Source organism: Protopterus annectens, chromosome 8.part0, assembly GCF_019279795.1.
Source record: "Protopterus annectens isolate FY-2018-M chromosome 8.part0, PAN1.0, whole genome shotgun sequence".
NCBI classification, from domain to species: Eukaryota; Metazoa; Chordata; order Ceratodontiformes; family Protopteridae; genus Protopterus; species Protopterus annectens.
Genome location: NC_056741.1, coordinates 1,938,350,346 through 1,938,366,499, shown reverse-complemented (window position 1 = coordinate 1,938,366,499; position 16,154 = coordinate 1,938,350,346). Strand labels below are relative to the sequence as shown.

Sequence of the window (16,154 nt, the reverse complement as noted above, 5' to 3'; positions counted from 1 at the left end):
ACAAATAAAGTGCTTGATAACCCGCTGTAACGTTTTCCATTATCTGAGCAACACTGAACTCTGTTGCTGAGCTCCGATTCCAGTGTCTTGTCATGTCTTTCTGCTCTTAATCTAACCAGGTGTGTATAAAATATTTTACTGGATAATATTTAAAAAAGGAGATGTCAATTCTAAATTTTACATGAGACCAAAAAGACATGACAAGATACTGGATTCTGAGCTCAGCAACCGCGTTTAAAGTGTTGCCCATTTAACAGAAAAGTACCAATAACCTCAGTTGCCTGACTTCTGAACTAGGCCACCCTCCAAGTCTTTGTGATTTGTCTTGCCATCAGTAATTGCACATAAGCTTCAGTCTTGTACTACATAGCCCTTGTTAGAGACACCGCTTCCTAATACCCAAGAAAATTAGGCCATACTTTACTTTTTTTTTTTTTTTGTGGTCTTCTTCATCTACTTTAATAAGGTACCACTTTAACAGTTCATCAATTGCTAATATGCACATTGGGTTTTCTTATAGGTAATATTATGACTCCGTAGAGACGCTGTTACTTCATCTTACTTTACCAGATTCTGTTCTCTGCTTTGTACCCATGGAATCCATGGAATCCTGGCATCCCATAGATACTTAACTGAATAGAGTGGAAAACATGAGTGTGCACTGAATTAACTGAGAAGAAAGTTGTTTCTGCACTGCTGCAGGGATTTTGGGTCACCCTTTTCACCAAGTTTAGCACTACTAAAATCTCCTTTTGCAATAAGTTCCGAAGAACAGGGACTGCAGTCTACCTCTCTCGGCATAATATTTACCTAATGTGACTTGTGTTGTAAATGAACTTCTGTTTCCATCTGTAGCAAATTTACTGTGATTTGTATTCTAAATATTTGCTTTGTTTCCTGTAAATTCCATCATTGCTGCTTAGTCTTTGTTAATGCTGTGGTTGGATGTTTTCATTAATATTTAATGCTAACTGCTTTTTCAGTTGTTTATATTTTCAGTCTTCCTGATTTGTTTGCAGTTAAAAGCATTCTGTAGAGCCTCCTTGCCCCTTTATCTGAGTAAAAACTTTCATTTTGTGGCTGACTGCTGTTCTTCTGTTGTGATAAACATTTCTGTAGTGTTTACTGTGTAGGCTAGTAGCTGTAGTGTTTTCCCAGTTCAGATTTGCTGTCCCTGGGCCTGTTTATTTTTGCAGTGGTTGTTCTGAGCACATGACCAGGCAGTCTTGAATTACCTTTGTGGCAGGATTGTGTTTGGCTGGTGGAGGTTGGGTGGTCTAGGCCTTGGAGTAAGCATTCATTGTTTTGTTTGTTTTTTTTTTTTTTTTAGTTGTTTAAGGTTGTATCTTCTGGTATTTAAGCCCTAACTTTGAGAGGATTTCTGTCTATACACACTGAGCTGAGTGGAGGAGGGGCATTGACTGCAGCTATGATCTGAGATGCATAACAATATGTATCCTGTTTTTCTTGCTTATTTTTACTAGTTAGTGTTTCTAGCAATTTATATATAGCACTTGCTGCATATCTTTTACTGTATTTTATTGCTGTTAACTAATCTGCACGGTTAAACTAAAATTGTCTGCCTTACAGGGCCTGATAAATAAGGTTTTTACTGTCACGCTGTAAGTTTTTTTTAGCTAGTTTCACTGTGTGAAAGGTATTAACGGGAAATTTTGGTAAGCGCCTGTTTGTTCTGATTTCTTGCCAAGGAGTGGATTTGTTTGCAGTTAAAAGCATTCTGTAGAGTCTCCCAGGCTAGTAGCTGTAGCATTGTTCCCCACCCTCCCTCGTTGTTGGTGTTTTGCTGTTATACTTGGTGGCTTTGCAGTTGCCCGCCCTTACTGTAAATTTGATCTGGGACACTTCTCCCAGTCTAGTGTCTAGCTCATTCTACCCAATAAAGAGAGAACATTTGAGAAGGCCAACCCACTTAGTTTCCTAACCTTGAATTATCTTCTGCTTCTCCTCTCTCCCTTTCCTTTACAAAAAAAAAAAATGCTCGTTTCCCGCCTTTCCTGTAACTAGTCTAGTCCAGATACAGATTTGCTGTATCCAGGACTGTTTCTAAGCCCCTGAGGCCCCCAAGACTTTCTGTGTTGGAGGGATGCCTGCTAGCTTATTAGTGGGAGTGGTAAGCACTAGGTAACCACATAAGGAATGGTTTCTGGCCCAGAAATTGTAGTTATTGGCAGTTTGGGCAATTTTTCCATCTCTCTAACTTTCTGATTTAAAAGCCCCTATTTGCACTTGTTTCTTTCCTGTAACTAATCTAGTTCAGATACAGATTCTTGTTTTAGCACTTGAATTTGCTTATTCATGCTCAGCACTTGTTCAGAACTTGTTGTAAGCACTAAATAAGCTACAAATTACTACAGTACTCAACCTTCCTCATTACCTGGAGGATAATGGTTTTTGTAGTTTCCTCACTTGCTTAGAGAAAAACATCTCTTGTACTCACTCTCCTCACTTATCTAGCGGAAAATAGTTTTTTATTCAGGCATGCCCAAGGGTCAGCTCCCAGTGTTCTCTCCTGTCTATCTGATGAATCTGGGCACCTTGGGGTAATGTAGCAATTGCCTCGTGTACACAGACAAACATCTCCTCCTACCACCCAACACTACAACCTGTGAGAGATGCACTTATCTAGCCAAACAGGAGGTAAGGCTCTCTCCAGCTAAGACTGAACTTGACAGTCAAGAGGAGAAGGTAAACACTTGCACCGCACCACACTCATCACATCGTCCCACTAAACCTACACCACCAAAATCCACACACAGAAATGCAAAAACATTCACGGAAGCTCTCAATAATAATCTGCTCAAGCAACAGAGACGTCCAAAGCAGAAACTCGAGCAACTTCCACCCCCCTAACACAATCCAAGTGACACACAGCTCACAGACTGTGTGCCACTCAACCACAGCCCATAAGGCAAAACAACGTACCCAACACACTAGTCATAGGTGACTCTCTGTAGTCAAGCGCACTGATGTCCCACTCACCAGGCTTAAGGAGAAGGTTACCGTCAGCTGCCTGTTGGGTGCCAGGATCCGCCACATAACCCACGCACTCAGGTCACTCCACAACAAGTACAAATACGATTCTCCTTGTCCATGTTGGTGTGAATGACCTGAGATGTACCTCCCTGGACTACATGAAAAGTGACATGGAAGAGCTCTGCGATCTCGTAGCCCATGCAGGAATGACCTTGGCCCTGAGTAGCATCCTGCCATTGCCCAGAATGATATCGCAGTACATGGACAGAATGATTGACTTCAACAATTGACTAAGCTTCTGGTGTCATTCTAAGGGGATCCAGTGTCTGTCTGCCTGGGACGACATGGTCAACAGACCGCGATGCTTGGCCAGAGGTGGCCTGCACCTGTCACCCCTGGGATTCTGGATACTGGCTAAGGCTCTTGCCGCCCCTATAGTGCCTTTTTTAGGCAATGTTCAAATGACAAATTCACCGCCGTAACAGGAACAGGCAAGCAAAAACTGAAGGTAATGCTACTCTTTGCCAAAAATCTAAATCTCAAAATGCACTCCCTCGAGGCACTCCTTAAAATAGAGAACATAGACATCTGTGCAGTGACTTGACACCTGGTTCAAGGCTCTAGAGCACCCCTGCATTACCAGGCTATAACCCATACCACACTTTTCAGCCATCTAACCTGGACTGGAACATCAGAGGTGGGGGTGTGTCCATATTCACTAAGGATATCCACACCTCCAAGCTAGTTGCTCAGCATAATGCATCCAAGGTTATCAAAGTGTAACTTAACTCTGGACAAAACTGCAATCCAAATTGTAGCTTGTTACAGATCCCCCCCATGCCCTAGGATTCCCACTCTTTTTTCTTGATTATGTTGGAAAATATTAGGGTTCAACCAACTATCCTAATAATGGGCGATTTTGAAGTACCCCACCATTAGCTGGGGAACTACTCATGTACAAACTCATTCAATCAACGCTTCCTAGAATTCATAAATGCCAATGCCCTGGATCAACTTATCCACCTCCCCATCAGGGGCAACAATATCCTAGATGTGGTCATTACCAACATGAATGACAGGTGTTCCATACCTGAAGTCAATTCCTTGTTGATCCGATCCGACCATAAGCTAATCACGCTAGATATACACATCCCACCCCCACCCCTCATTAAGGAAACCACGGTAAAAAATTTCTCCAAAGCTAACTTCATGCTTCTTAAGACAGAAGTGGCTAACTTCATGACACCCATGCAGATGGACAATACAGTTACGACTGAATCCTATACAAATGCATTCTATAAGCACTTGCACGAGTGTATGGATCATGCTCTCCCAAACAAACCCAAGACACTATTCTCCAAAAAAGAAAGCCAATCTGGTGGTCCCCTACCATAAACAAGCTCTACAACAGAAGGAAGAAACCGTTGCAAAAGAGAGTAAAATCCCATGAGTGGAGGAGCTCCCTGGTCAGCCTCAGCAAGAAGGTGATCTTCCTTATAAGATCCTCCAAAGCTAACTACGAAAATTGCCACTGATTCTAGGGACAACCACAAAGGATTCTATAGCTATGTCAAGAATCCTATTGGCAACACCCAGATCTGCTCCGAGTTACAGCACAATGGCATGAAAATTACAGAACCAACTGATATTGCCAACATATTGGCAGTTAGGCTCAGTGCTAACTTTACCCCCCCCCCCCACCCCCTAAAGGGCCCATATCTATACAGGGAGAATGCAGAGTCCCTGTAATCACGACTACGCATGTAAAAGCTACAACTCTAAAGCCAAAAACACAGCATCCATGGGACCATACAACATCCCAGGCAGCGTTTTACACGAACATCCGAACAAACTGGCTCCCCACCTAAGCACCATGTTCATTCATAGTCTCACGTCAGGCTTTGTGCCCACTGAATGATGCACAGCAACAGTTGTCCCACTCCACAAACTGGGAGCCACCACTGATCACTGGAACTATCGGTCTTCTTAGCCTGATGAGCCTGGTCTGTAAGGCCATGGAACGTATCATCATGGAACTCATAAACAAAGACATTGGTAACCTCCAAACTTTGGACCCCACCCAGTTTGGATTTGTGAAAGGCAGATCATGCGTCCTGAACCTGATCGACTTCTTTGAGGCAGTCACCAAAGCCGTAGACTAGGGTAAGGTGGTTCACAGTGCCTATCTTGTCCTCGCCAAGGCTTTCAACACCATCCCCCATTCTGGAATTATAGCTGAACTCACTAAACTAGGTATAAATCCCTATGTCACAAAATGGGTTGCCAACTGGCTCACTTACAGAACCCACACTGTAAAAGTTGCAGACTCCAAATCTGACTTCAAACCAGTGACAAGTGGATTACCACAGGATTCAGTCCTGGGATCTCTCCTGTTTGGTTATTTACTTCTCTGAAGTACAGGCTAACACAGAAGGCCTTTGGCTAATGAAGTTCGCAGATGACTGCAAACTAGAAGCCATAATAGAGTCCCCAAATGATGTGGGCATCCTGCAGAAGGGCCTCACTGAGACAGATGCCTGGTGTCAGAGCCATGGCTTCAAACTCCAGTGCAAAAAGTGCATTGTCATCCCCTTTGGTAAAAACTCTGTACCCATGAACATAGACTGCTATCTACTTAATGCCGAATAAGACCTTGGGACCCATGTGGACAGTAGTCTCTCCTTTGATAATCACATTGCCACAGTACTCAGGAAATCCTTCTACGTGGCACACCTCATCACAAAAGGATTCTTATCCAGGAAAAAAGAGGTCATTGTTCCCCTCTACTTGACACTCCTTAGATCCATTGTAGAGTACAACACCCCTTTTGGAATGTACCTCACAAGACATCTGCAGCAGCTGGAAAGGCTACAGAAGTACCTCAAACAGATGCCCTACACAGACTGTCTCAAAAATATCACCTACCCTAACATTATAAAGCTGTGTCAAACCCAGAGCTGTGGGACATTCTGCATCTAAAGAAATCCCAATCCTTCCGAGCTACATGTTTTAGGGACCTAAACCTTGTCACCACAATAAACAGGACATGCTGGAGGGATAGATTCCTGTCCCAGAGACTTCCCATACTTTGGAACAAGCTACTCATATCAAGCAAAGTTCCTTGTTAGCACTCAAGAAAAATCTTGAGTGGGTGGGAAATAGGAAATACATCCCAGGGATCACTTCTCTGGCTCTGCTCGACAGGGGCACAGGAAAATAACTTTGTTGGGTGGTATAAGCCAGGGAATCTTGTTGGCTAGGCTTACTTAGGCCCTTGGGCCAATAGCCTGGTACCTACTTATGAACCTATGTGAACTCTGCTGCAGTTTTTTAAAACAACTTTATTGAATAATGATGAGTTTAGGTATATTGTTAAAGCAAGCCATAGTAAAATGCAGGAAAAGGTTAATGTTGCATATGCTGTTTTACTGTAAATGTTAATGTATGACATTTGTGTGTTGTGTTTATTGTACTGCTTCTGGTTCCAAATTGTCTGAAATGGGTGTTTCAACCAGTCCAGCTACGCAGTTGCCAAATAATTGATAGAAAAAAAAATGGAAACTTGTATTTTTTTTTTCTGTAGTCACAAAACTTGGCCGTGTGCCCAACCCGTTGTTAACCTTGCATGTTAGTGCAACTGTAGTGTTCATTCTCTGTGATTTAATCTGTTTCGTACTTGAATGCTTACTATATGTAATGCAACTTAGTTGCCATTCACTCAGTTTTGTAATTTTTTTCTGATATTTTTCCTGTTTTGATGTACCACTACTTTGTGATTGTTTTGATTTGACTTTTCCCCCCAACAGTTTGAACATTGACTCGAGATGAGGTGAAAAGTGCAAAAGGGGGTGGGTGGATGGACTTGCTTGTTTCACTGTATCAGAGAATTTTGAATGTTCTGCTTTTGTATTGGCTAGAAGACCTAATGAAGTTTGTAGTTTTGGCAGACTTGAGTTTTTTTTCTTTAATCACGTAACATCTTTAGTTGGGACTGAGTTTTTTTTATTAAATCCTTATGGCTTTTTAGAGATTACATTTTTACCGCTTTTTTTTTTCCTTTTTACTTCATTTTTGCCATTCTGTATTGCACATGATTTGAACAGACAGTAAGCTGGAGTTTGCCCATGTATCTGTTCTAAGTGGGTCTGGCCCAACTAACACAGTAGGTGTGAAAATAAATTTCCTTATAGGAAGATATCACTCTACAAGCTTCTGATATTTGTAGTCCTGCCAGCTAGACACTACCTTGCTCCTGTTTGCCTTCACCATAAATGGGAGAGACCCCTGCCATCGTTGGTAGCAAATGAGAATGCCCTCCACCATCCCTGGTAGCTGTCAGTTGTTTTAAGTTTTCTTGTTACTCCTTTTGGAGTACTTGTTTCTTTTTAGGTAAGGGATTTGGAAGTACTGCTGCAAGTTTTCTTTGAATATTGCGAAATTCACTTGAGAGAACTGATATTATTGGCATTGTTATAATTTATCTGTTCATTGCTTTTTTTTTGATATTACTCCTGCCTGCTTTTAAAATGGATTATTTGAGCTGTTCATTTGTCAGCTGAGTTTGTACTTTGTGTACAACTAGCTGCTTTACTGGTTTTAAAAGGAGAAATCCTTTTGCCATTTCATTCTTTTTTTTTTTTTTTTTTTTAGTTTAGTGTAATATTTGCATCTCTGTTCCATCCTAGCAACCTAGAAACTCTACTCCTGTGTGGCGTACATTTTCTACAAGTGTGTACCAAGTTTATATATTCCCTGTTCTGAAGGAGGTATGTGTCTCCTTGAAATTGATTACATGTATAGATCTGCAGTCGTGGGACTTCACACATTTACTGATCTCACAAGATCCAAATGTAGTGAAAGTTTTGAAACATGAGGAGAATAAATCTAAGATGACATCTCTGCTTAATTTAGCAGAAGCATCTCGACATCAAGCAGGAATGGAAATCAAACCAGAAGTGGATAAAAATCAGGCAGCTACTGAATGTGCTAAAAACAAAGAATATAAGGTGAAGGACCAGATGAGAAGGCAAATGTGGAAAAAAACATAAATATAGTTGCAAGTATAGAAAACTTCTGGAAGAGCCTCATGTTGATCAAGAACGAACACAAGAATGGTTAAGGAGAGGTGAATTCACATCAAGAAATGAAAGGTTAATATTGGCAACCCAAGACAGTGGGTTATGTACATGCTGGTTTACAAAGTCCATTGAACATGTGGGAGAAACGGATATATGTAGATTTTGCAAAACCGAATTGGAAACAGTCACAGACCTTGTTGCTGGTTGCGATGCACTAATGGCAGAGGGACTGTATACTGAAAGGCATAATAATGTGGTGAGACTGTTACACTGGAGATTGTGCAAACGTTATGGTATCGAAGTGGCTGAAAAACACTGGAAACGTGAGCCACAAAGAATCATAGAAAATGTTTATATCACATGGGATCACCCAATACCAGCAGTTCAAAAGATAGATGCTAGAAAACCGGATATAGTGGTCCAAGAAAAGACAAAAGTAGCATTGAAATTGCCACACCCAGTGACTACAGTGTCTTGCGTATAGAGAGAGACTGTCATAAAATACGTTGATCTGCAGGCACAAATGAGAGCTATATGAAGGAAAGATACCCAAACAGTTCCAGTAGTAGTAGGAGCAACTGGTCTTTTAAAAAATTATTTACAGTCGTATTTAGATATGTTACCAATTCCTGTAACACCGTATGAATTGCAGGAGGAGTCATTACTGGGCATATTGCGGATGCTGCGAAGCTCACTTTTGTCTAACATCAAAGAGTGAAACAGTAAACTTTAATCGTACTTTGACTTGGGAATGGGGTCCATTCCCGTCATGGTATTAGAAGCCCAAAAGACTTGGAGAAATTAAAAACAGATATTGTATTTATTCTGTGTTTTTTTTTTTTTTTTTTGTGTACGTATGATTATTTCATGAAATTTTGAACATAAAAGGAGTGATCATTTTAGAGTGAATCTAAAATGATCAAAAAGAATCAATATTGAAACCATATGATGAACACATACACACATTCTCTCTTACACACACACACACACACACACACACACACACACACACACACACACACACACACGCGTACGTATAATGCATAAGTGTGTTTGAAGTTGAAAACGAGTCTCCTTGCTCTCTCAGTTTAAAACTTTCATTTAGTGTCTCACTGTAGTGTTTTTTCCTGCCTAAACTAGTGTAGCTAGTAGCTGTAGCATAGCTTCCCACCCTCTCTCCCTATTGTTTTCTTTTTCTTATACTTGGTAGCTCTGCACTTGTCACCCCCAGTGTAAATTTGGTATGAGACACCCCTCCCAGTCCAGTGTCTTTCTCTCATTCTATGTGATGCAGAGAGAACATCTGGGAAGGCCAACCCCCTTAGTTTCTTAAACTTGAATTATCTTTTTTCCCTTTCCACTTTACTAACAAAAATAAATTAAATAAACTTAGTTGCTTTTACAGTATGTGTTTCTACCTCTTACTGTCACTTCATCTCGATTTTATTCTGTCAAGTGTTCAATTGCATCTTCTCTGCAGCATTTATTACTGCTTGTTTTTAGCCTGTTTAAATTTTTTAAGTGTTATTCTAAGCCTCTTGGTTTTGGTTTAAGTACTTGGGCTTTAGTCCTACCCCATAGCTATCCCTGGCCTCTGTCCCTCAGATTCTGACAAATGTGGATGAACAATTTTCTATGGTTTCTCCTGCCAGCCTGGTTGATATGAGCATCCTGAGACAGTGTAGCAACTGCCTCATTTACACGGACAACCATCTACTCCTACCACCTAGGAACACAATTTGTGAGAGATGCAATTACAAAAAGAAGCTGGAGTCTCTGCTCGGTCTCTCAAAAGCCAGTGTATCTGGCACTGAGAAGGTTGTCAACACAGTCACTACACCTCAAACACCACCCACAACTACACAATACACAGCCACATATGCAGAGGTTCTCAACAAAAACCTAAGCAAGTGAGACCTCAGAGGCAAAAACACATGAACGCCACAACCCCCCCACACCACATACCATGCATAGTCCACACACCAGTGTCTCACAACCACTAAGGCCTAACAACAAACCCGATATATTAGTCATAGGAGACTCCAGTGTGAGAAACACAGATGTACCTCTCACCAGGCTGGATAAGGAGAAAATCATTGTTAGCTGTTTGTCATGTGCCAGAATCAGGCATATCACGCACGCACTCAGTCTCTCAACCGGAACTGTTATGATTCTGTCATAGTCCATGTTGGCGTGAATGACTTGAGACATACCTCCCTGGACTATATGAAGAGAGACATTATTGAGCTTGCTGAATGTGTCCCAAGTTGGTATGTCCCTAGCCCCTTAAGCAGTATTCTACCGTCACCCATAATGATGCCTCAGTACAAACAGAAAATGATTGACCTTAACAATATAACCAGATTTGCTACTGCCATGGCTTTTAGGACCCACTATTGCCAGAACCTCAAAGCACTGGGATGGCTAGAGTATCCCTACCCTTCTACAGTTCATCTAGCTTATAGTAGCGCATAAAATACTCCAACCTGATAACACCCCTGCCCTCAAAAATATTCTCACTCCTCATAGTGCCCCGAGGCCATTACGCTCAGCTGATAAACTAATGATACTGACCCAAAAATCCAGCAACTCTGCAGGGGCTGCTGTATTTGCCAACTCAACCAGTAAAATCTGGAATCTATACCCTACTACCGTTACCAAGGAAACCTCACTACCCCTATTTAAGAGAGAACTCAAAAAATACCTCGCATCTCATTGGCTGTTCTCTTGTTCTAAACCTGACTAACAACTTCACTAATACATGTCTTGCTACCCAACCTGCTGTTTAGCCAAGTATCTATGCCTCATAGCATTTGAATGTCTAAGCATTGTGAATTATGAGATTTGATTGTATTCTATGTTCACATTTTCTGATACGTCTTTGCCAGTCAGATGTAAGTCTACACATTGTGTATACTGATATCAGCCTGTATTCTTTGTCTATATTTTTCTAAACATGTCTGCCTGAGTTTCACTCAGTGATGTATGTACTGTTTCCTTTTTGGTATGTGGAGCATTTCTCTCCGGGCCTCCGCTGAAAATGGGACATGTATCCAGTCGGACTATCCTGGTCAGCAAATGTAAAATAAATAAATTGGCTTGGTTTCTGGTGTCATTCCAGGGGGATCCAGTGCCTGACTTCTTGGGAAGATATGATTGACAGACCACAACGATGCTTTGCTAGAGATGGCCTGCATCTGACTCACTTGGGATTCAGGCTTCTGGCAAATGCCCTTGCCTTTTTTAGGAAAAGTCATGAGGTCGATAAACTACCAATATAAAAATCTCAACAAAACACAAATAAAAGGTCATGCTGCTAAACGCTAGGAATCTATACATGAAACTACACTCCTTGCAAGCATTCTTAACCCTCGAAGATGTTGACATTTGTGTAGTCACGGAAACCTGGTTCAAAGCTGTGGAGAGCACCCCAGCCTTACTTGGTTACTCATCCTATCGTACATTCAGATCCCAAATAAAGAAAACCAAGCAAAAGTTGAATGAAAAAAAACAAGCGAAACTGGAAGCAGCAAATTTATTCCGGTACCTCGGCTGAGTGCCTTCAAAGGAATAAAACCATCAGTTTCTTAGCTGAGAAGTTTGGGACTAATTCAAACTCAAATTGCTGAAGCAAGCTTAGCCAATGAGTATCCAGATACAGTTTTCCTTTCTGCTGTGAAAAACATTAATGATGAAGTCATAAAAGTAGAAGCGGATGTCATCTTAAGAAAAAACTTAATAGGGATGTCAGTGATTTTAAAAAGAATTTGATTTATTCGTGGCAGCGAAAACGAAAGAATGGTTTGTCCCAGATGAGAGGAGCAGAGGCAGGTTCACGTAGCGGACGTGATTAATCTGTCTCATCGTCGGATACTGTAGGAAGTAAAAAGAGCGTCTCCTTTGAAAGAGTGGACATTGCGGATGACATTGGGACTACTTCGGACATAGAAGATTCAGGCAGATGGAATTTTCGACGGGTCCAAACGTAAGTCGCGTAACAAGGGTCGCAATCGAAAATATTAATATAACTCTGTTGGACTCTTTACCTCCTTCTGTTTCCGCGTCTAGTGACTTACTGAATTCTAGTTTAAGCTTCGGCGCACATTTGTTAAATAGTGAAAACTCCATGCATATTGTGAATTTGAGTGATCTAATTTAGTAGTGATATGCTGCTGGTATTGGAGAAAGGTAGCAAATTTGTTCCGACTAGGATACCAGCGCTTTCGGAGCTATTACTGGATGTGAAACGTTTTGTTAGGAAACTGTATTTGAGAGTGTATTTTGCTTCAAAAAACAAACAAACTGACAGTATTGCACAAAATGAGAGTATATGTACTGTTAAATCCCATACAAATGGTTCTTCGTTTAGCAGTGATGATTTATCAATTCTGAATGATCCTCTTAAGGATCTTTCTTTGCATGATTATGACAATGGTGAAATGTGTGAGTTTGATGTAGTTAGAGCCGACACTGAATGTAGTGTTGGGTGATGGTAATTCTGTTTGTGTAGATGCTTCTGAAGACGCTGAGCGCTTTATTACTGGTTATGGAAAACTAACGGTTCCCTGGTTGCCAAGTTGTAGTTCTTTTTGCCCTCCAAAAACTTCTTTTATCTTAAGGAATTTTGAAAATGTCCTTTGCAAAAAAAATAGAAACTGTATATGCTACATTTTTGAAAAAGTACATCAAATTCAATCTGACCAAATCTGAATGGTTAGCATTGAAAGAGATGAAAGCAGTTTCTAGTAAATATATTTTTTGCACAGCTGATAAGGGGGATAATTGGGTTATTATGGAAAGATGTCATTATTTGAAAATGAATTATGATCTTTTATGTAAAGACTGTATTTATGTGCAATTGCCTAATAATCCCATTAGTGAATTTAATTCAGCATTGTTGGGCATTTTGGAAAGAGGTGAAAGGTTGGGTTTTTTGAACAATAATGTCAAAAGGTTGTTTATTGTTAATCCCAAGGACCCTATGTTCCATGCACCATTTGACCCTCCAGGTCGTCCCATTGTATCTTGTTGTGGATGTTTTTTGGAACATATTGGGATATTTCTAGATAGTATTCTTAAAAAAGAGCTAAGAAATGTAACCTCTAACTTTAGTAACACCAATCAGTTCTGCCATTCTATTAAAAACTTTAAATGGGCAAAAACTTTATATCGGGCAACAGTAGATGTAAAGGCACTTTATACCAGTATCAAGACCAAATTTGGTTTGGAAGCAATTGGAAAAATTCTAGGAGAAGGTCCACGCACTTCTTTCATTATTTCATTACTTGAGTTTGCACTTACCCATAACTATTTTCTTTTTGATCAAAAAGAAGGAACTGCTATGGGGGCTAATTTTGCCCCCTACTTATGCCATTTTGTTCATGTCATATTTTGAAATTAATTTTCTGTACACCTTAGATTTTTTTAAGAGAAATGTTCTTTCTTATTACAGATATATTGATGATTTGATTTTTTTCTGTAAAGGAGATAAACTGGAATTTGATGCATTTATTGAAAATTTGCACCATAACAAGTTTGGTTTGGAATTTACTTATAATGTGAATTCTTGCACAATCCAGTTTTTAGACATTTTGTTATATGTTGATCAAAATGAATTGGTTCAATATAAACCATTCAGAAAAGATAATGCTTGTAATAATTTTTTACACGCTAGTAGCGTGCATCCGGCACATTTAATTGAAGCTCTTCCGTTTGGGGAATTTAAACGTATCCAGGAACATACTTCTGAAAACATTTTTTTTTAAATGTGGAATTTGAAAATTAGACATAGGTTAAGGTCTAGAGGTTATTCAGACAAATTGCTTAAAAATAGTGTTGATAGATTAGTAAATTTAAGTAGAATTACCCATAGGGGGAATAAGGACTGGCTTAATACCCTAAAAAATCATGGGCGTGCAAATGATGATAATACCAGCATTTATTTTGTGACAAGATTTTCTCCTTTTTCTAAAATTATAAAAAATGCAGTAGAAGTTTTATGGCCAATTGTTTGTGGCAATGAGGAGATAGGCACTTTGATTCCTGATTTTTGTTTCCTTTTCCTATGGGAGATGCGCAAACCTCAAAGAAATTTTGAAATTTAAGTTTAATTTGAGCGATATTTTAGGTCCTGAATTGGTTACTTTGCCTCATGGCATGTTCAAATGTGGCAAATGTAAAATCTGTAGGAATGTGAAGAACCTATCAGGCAGTACCATAAATGGGGTGAAATATATTGCTCAGAATTATTTCAATTGTAAATCTTGTGGGGTAGTGTATATTATTGGCTGTGATTGTGTTCCAAGTAAATATTATATTGGCCAAACAAAACGCCAATTAAAAATACGTATTTTAGAACACATGGGAGACGTTAGAAATGCTAGAATTGATAGTCCAATTGCTGAACATTTTAACACGGTTCATAATGGTGCTATGGAATCTTTATTTTTTTGCGCTTTAGCCAAACCTGTATCAGGTATGAATGGTAATTACTTACAGAATCTTTTAAATCTTGAAAGTAGATTTATTTTGAAATTTAGCACTTTAAAACCGAGGGGCATGAATTTAGAAGTAAATCTTACACTTTGATCCTTTGGTAGAAAATTATATTGTTTTATGTGATTCACTTAGGTGTTTGTATATTTTCATTTTGGATGCATTCTATACTGAATTTCTCAATGTTTTAATATAGCATGTCTCTCTAACTCTATTGGTATTTATGTAAATATTTAATTATTTAATTGTACAATTGGTGTTATGTATAATATATAAGCAGTTAAGAAACTGATGGTTTTATTCCTTTGAAGGCACTCCGCCGAGGTACCGGAATAAATTTGCTGTTTCCAGTTTCGCTTGTTTTTTTTCATTCAGATCCCAAAACATGGGCAGCAAAGCCAGAGGAGGTGGAGTTTCAATATATATTAGACACCACACCTCCAGGCTGGTCAAACAGTATGACGCACAGGAGACACTCCAGGTGCAGTTAACCATTGGCAAGGCCCCTATTCAAGTTATAGTTAGCTACAGGCCCCCAAATTTGACTCGAGATGCTTACTCCACCTATCTGGACCTCTAAAAAATTTTTCAAGATTCAACCCTGTACCCTGATCCTGGGTGACTTTTTAATTACCCAACCATAGATTGGAAAAAGTACTAGTGTCAGAACACGGATGCCCAGAAATTCCTCTATTTGGTATTAATCAAGAGTTTTTTGGTGTAGTGGTGTGTTGCTTAATGCCAAAAAATGTGTCGTCATCCCCTTTAGGAAAAACTCCATTCCCATTAATTACCACATCGATGGGAGCCCACTGAACACTGAAGGCATTATAAGAGATCTGGGGACACAGGTTGACAGCAGCCTCTCCTTTGACAGCCACATTGCCACTGTGGTCAAAGTCCTATGTGACACATCTCATTACCAAGGGTTTTGCATCCAGGAAGAAAGAGGTAATCCTCTCTCTACTCTTCCCTTATTAGGGCAGTCCTAGAGTAAAATGCCTCATTTGGCATGTACCTCACTAGACATATTCAACAGCTGGAGAGGCCGCAAGTACCTCACGAAGAGGATTCTAGGTCTTAAACACATGTCATACATGGGCAGACTCAAAAACCCTCCAGCGATTCTGTCTCTCATCGTCTACTGAGAGCAATCTCTGCTTGACTTACAAAGCCATGTCTGACCCAGCTCTGTTAGAAATGCTACATCAAAAGAAATCCACATCCTTCTGCACCACATACTCCAGAGACCTTAACCTCATTGCCACAGTAAACGGAATATGCTGGAGGGACAGGTTCATAACCCAGAGACTGCCCATGCTCTGGAATAAACTTCCCATACATGTCAAGCAGAGCACCTCACTGGCCTTCAAGAGAAATCTTGATGAGTGGATGGGAAATAGAAAGTTCATCCTGGGATCACTCCAGTGGCCCTAGTTGATAGAGGCACTAGGAACTAACGTTAGGCAGCACGATGCCAGGGCATTTTTATGGGCTAGGCTTGTAAAGGCTCCAGGGCCATTAGCGTAGTACACACCTATGAGTAACCACTGCAGCATCCATACGGTATCTTCCTCCCTGGTAAGA

At 40.1% G+C, this 16,154-nt stretch overlaps 1 protein-coding gene across 4 annotated transcripts in view; it reads left to right on the top strand.

The window, feature by feature from the left end:
• The window catches only part of CTCF (CCCTC-binding factor), a 2,058,695-nt gene that overhangs the window by 12,727 nt on the left and 2,029,814 nt on the right, over positions 1-16,154 (top strand). The window lies entirely within an intron of this gene.